We start from the raw sequence: 5,122 nt of genomic DNA, 5'->3' as shown, positions 1-5,122 counted from the left end.
TGTGGTCTTTTTCAAGGTAGTGTTTCACTCCAGCCCAGGCTGACCTGGAACTCTGTAGCCCTGGACTGGCCTCAAACTCACAGTGATCTTCCTACCTCTGCTTCTGGAGTGTTGGGTCTAAAGGCATGTGGTACCATACCCAGCCTTCTTCTTTTAATATATATATATATTGCTGGGCGTGGTGGCACACACCTTTAATGGCAGCACTCGGGAGGCAGAGGTATGAGGATTGCCATGAGTTCAAGGCCACCCTGAGACTACCTAGTGAATTCCAGGTCAGCCTGAGCCAGAGTGAGACCCTACCTAGAGAAACATATATATAGTTTTTTTTTGATAGAGAGAGATAGAGAAGCCAGGTATGGTGGTGCACACCTTTAATCCCAGCACTCGGGGAAGAAGAGGTAGGAGTATTGCTGTGAGTTCAAAGCTACCCTGAGACTACAATAGTGACTTCCATGGGCTGGAGGGATGGCTTAGTGGTTAAGGTGTTTGCCTGCAAAGCCAAAGGACCCAGGCTCAATTCCCCAGGACCCACGTTAGCCAGATGTACAAGGGGGCACATGCATCTGGAGTTCATTTGCAGTGGCTGGAGGCCCTGGCACACCCATTCTCTCTCCCTCCCTCCCTCTCTCTCTGTCAAATAAATAAAAATAAAATATTTAAAAAAAAAAAACAGTGACTTCCAGGTTGGCCTGGGCTGCATCGAGACCCTACCTTGAAATAAACAAAAACAGAGAGAGAGAGAGAGAGAGACAGAGACAGAGACAGAGACAGAGACAGAGACAGAGACAGAGACAGACAGAGAGAGAGAGAAAATATGGGCATGTCAAGGCCTCTTGCTGGTACAAACAAACTCCAGACACATGCACCACTTTGTGTATTTGCCTTATGTGGGTATTGGGAAAGCAAACCCAGGCCATGAGGCTTTGCAAGCAAGTGCCTTTGACCTCTGAGAAATCTCCCCAGCCACCACTGTAATATTTGTTGTTAATGTTGGCATTAACTTGCATTGTTCCACTCTTGCTCCTCTACAGCCTAGTTATTCTCCACAAGGAAACCAGAGTGGTTTTTGAAAAGCCACGCATGTCCTTTCAACCCACCCGCATACGTCACCAAGGGCCCTTCCTCATAGCTCTCATCCCATGGTCTGCTCTCTTTCCTCTACTTTGACCTGTAGAATATGCCAGAAAAACAGAACCAGTGGGATGGATAGGACATGCATGGAGAGACGGCCTTATTCTTAGGCATTGCTTCTGGGATCTGAGGACAGGCAAGTTTGAATTCTGCAGAGCAGGCCGGAAGTCCAAGGGAGAGTTGATGCTGTAGTCTCAAATGGGAAGCCGGGAAAGTTATTATGCTGCAGTCTGGAGGCAGAGTTCCTGCTCTCTATGGGTTTTCTTTTTCTCTTTTTTTGCCATCAGAGAAACAGAAAGAAGGAGGGGGGGGGGAGAGAAAAAGAGAGTGTGCACCTCTTGCCACTGAAAACAAACTCCAGATGCATGTACCACTTTGTGTGAGTATTGGGGAATTGAGCCCAGGACTTCAAACTTGATAAGCAAATGCCTTTAATTGCTGAACCATCTCTCCAGCCCACTTTTTCTCCCTAAAAGGACCTCAGTCTTTGCTCATAGGGCCTTCAACTGCTTTGGATGCAGCCCACCCACATAATAGAGTACAATATGCTTTAGTCAAAGTCTGTTATGTAAATGTTGATTAGCTCCTGTAGTAATAATAGCAATAGCAAGACTAGTGTTTGATGACATAACTGTGCACCACAGTCTGGCCGCCATGTTGACATATGAACTGAATACTACATAGCCTTTTTGCCACTCTTGGAAGTAGGCACAATCCCATCTCAAGAACTTTCTGCATACTCTTCCTTCTACCCAAAAGCTCTGCTCCCAAAATTTCATGTGACTGCAAGGTGTCTGCACAGCTGGCTCCCTCACCTCCTTTGGGCTTTGCTGTCTGTCTGCACTGCAGCCCTCTCTGGCAGCCCGTGCCAGGCCTCCTTCAGCTCCCGAATCTTCTGTCCTTCTCTGCTGGCTTTCCATGCACAGTGCTGTCAAGTGTGGCAAGCCTTGAAGGTGGCATTGTCCGCTCTGTTACATTTGAACCATAAACAATTTTGTCCTGGACTGTAAGCTCCTTAATAGTTTGTGCCTTATCTAACTTGGACTTTGTGCCAGTGATTAAGCTGTTATCCCTGCTCCCAACCCTCCCTTCTATAAGCTGCTTTACGAGGTTGGGGCTGAGGCTCTGAAAACCACCATTTCGGCTCTGCAAACTGGCTCCACATAAGTCTCTGTCGACAGGCACTACTAAGGGAGGGGGGCATATTAAGGGCACCTGGGAATTAGTCAAATAAGGTATGGTGACCCATGCAGATGCAGAAGTGACTTTCTTTTTTTTTTTTTTAATTTTTATTTATTTATTTGAGAGCAACAGACACAGAGAGAAAGACAGATAGAGGAAGAGAGAGAATGGGCGCGCCAGGGCTTCCAGCCTCTGCAAACGAACTCCAGATGCGTGCGCCCCCTTGTGCATCTGGCTAACGTGGGACCTGGGGAACCGAGCCTCGAACCGGGGTCCTTAGGCTTCACAGGCAAGCGCTTAACCGCTAAGCCATCTCTCCAGCCCTCAGAAGTGACTTTCACGAAGGAAGAAATGTCTCATGGTACCCTGGAAGCGGGAGGCATGGCTCTCCGTGGCATGGATGAGGAAGCACGTGGCTGTATCAGTTAGAAAGGGAGCAAGGTGCTCATGGGGCCGCTGGCCTTTACTTTGTATTTCACTAGAGAAGTGGGGCTGGATGGGGGCAGCAGCCTGAGGAGTGGCTGGTTTAAACAATTTCCACAGGCTCTGGGGTGCAGGGGCTATCCTTAGCTCTCTGGAACTTGAGTCTAGTAATGAGGGTATGTGGCCAGTGGCCTAGCTTTGAGTCTGATTGGGGTTAGAGGCTTGAGAGGCATCCTCTGTCTCTTTAGTTATGAATGTTATGGTTCTGTAAAGAAGCAGGGCCAGGGCTGGTGAGATGGCTTAGTGGTTAAACGCTTGTCTGTGAAGCCTAAGGACCCAGGTTCAAGGCTCGATTCCCCAGGACCCACATTAGCCAGATGCACAAGGGGGCACATGCATCTGGAGTTTGTTTACAGTGGCTGGAGACCCTGGCACGCCCATTCTCTCTCTCTCTTCCTCTTTCTCTCCCTGTCTGATGCTCTCAAATAAATACTTAAAAACAAACAAACAAACAAACAAACAAACAAACAAACAAACAAACAAAAGGCAGGGCCAATAGAACAGACATGGACTTAGAAAAGTGGACCTGAGGCTTGAGAGATGGCTTAGGGGTTGAGGTGCGTGTCTGCAAAGCCAAAGGAGCCATGTGCAATTCCCCAGGACCCATGTAAATCAAATACACAAGGTGGCGCATCTGAAGCTCGTTTGCAGAGGCTGGGGGCCCTGGCATGCCTATTCTCTCTCTCTCTTGCTCTGAACTAAGTAATTGTTTTTTTAAAGGGGGACTCAGCAGACTGGCTTCTACGATACAGGCTGGAGAGTACAATCATTGCCCTCTGCAGGTTGGATAACCAGAGGATCTGGGAACTGCTCAAGAAGCTAGAAACCTCAGAACATGGAGCAGCAGGGGACTGGAGAGACAGCGCAGTGGGTCAAAGCACTTGCTATGCAAGCATAAGGGCCTGGCTCCATCCCCAGCACCCAACTGAAATTGCCCCAGTGCCAAGGGGACCAGAGACAGGATTGCTGGGGCTCATTTAGTCAGATAGTCAAAAATAGTGAACTGCAGGCTCAGTGAGAGGCTCTGTATCAGGGAAATAATGCAGAAGAGAGATAGAGGACATGCGATGTCCTTCTCTGACCTCTGCATATGTGTGTTGGGGGCATATGCAGCTGCACACACACGTTTATACACTACACTCACACACTACACACCACTACTATACACACACACCAGACGTGACAAAGAGCCTGGCATGGTGGTGCACACCTTTAATCTCAGCACTCAGGAGGCAGATGTAGGAGGACCACTGTGAGTTCTAGGTCACCCTGAGATTACATAGTGAATTGCAGGTCAGCAGTGAGACCCTACCTCGAAAAAGAAAGAAAGAAAGAAAGAAAGAAAGAAAGAAAGAAAGAAAGAAAGAAAGAAAGAAAGAAAGAAAGAGGAGAGAGAGGGAGGGAGGGAGGGAGGGAGGGAAGGAAGGAAGGAAGGAAGGAAGGAAGGAAGGAAGGAAGGAAGGAAGGAAGGAAGGAAGGAAGAAAAAGACTTTTTTCTAAATATGTATTTATCTATTTAAGAAAGAGAGAATGGTGTGCCAGGACCTGTTGCCACTGCAAACAGACTCCAGATGTATGTGCCATTTTGTACATCTGGCTTTATGTAGGTACTGGAAAATTTAACTCAGGCTAGCAGGCTTTACAAGCAAAGTGTCTTTAACCCCTGAGCCATCTCCCCAGCCCCCAAAATAAAATTTTTTTTAAATAATGATAAATTAGGGCTGGAGAGAGGGCTTAGTGGTTAAGCACTTGCCTGTGAAGCCTGAGGGCCCCGGTTTGAAGCTCGACTCCCCAGGACCCACGTTAGCCAGATGCACAAGAGGGCGCACGTGTCTGGAGTTTGTTTGCAGTGGCTGGAAGCCCTGGCGTGCCCATTTTCTCTCTCTCTATCTGCCTCTTTCTCTCTCTCTCTCTCTCTTTGTCTGTCACTTTCAAATAAATAAATAAATAAATAAAAATAAAATAATGATAAATTAAAAGGAAGGGCTGGACAGAGGGCTTAGCAGTTAAGGTGTTTGCCTGCAAAACCAAAGGACCAAGGTTCAATTCCCCAGGACCCACATAAGCCAGATGCTCAAGGTGGTACATGCATCTGTTGTTTGTTTGTAGTGGCTGGGGGCCCTGGTGACCCTATTCTCTCTCTCTCTGTCTCTAAAATAAAATAAAATAAGATAAGATAAGATAAGATAAGATAAGATAAGATAAGATAAAATAAAATAAAATAAAATAAAATAAAATAAAATAAAATAAAATAAAGAGATCATGGAGTACCGAGGCTATACTTTGAGGCTGAAGGCCTGGAAGCTTCCTGGAGAGTTGCTGT

Source organism: Jaculus jaculus, chromosome 5 (genome assembly GCF_020740685.1).
Source record: "Jaculus jaculus isolate mJacJac1 chromosome 5, mJacJac1.mat.Y.cur, whole genome shotgun sequence".
NCBI lineage: Eukaryota > Metazoa > Chordata > Mammalia > Rodentia > Dipodidae > Jaculus > Jaculus jaculus.
This window is presented reverse-complemented; position numbering follows the sequence as displayed.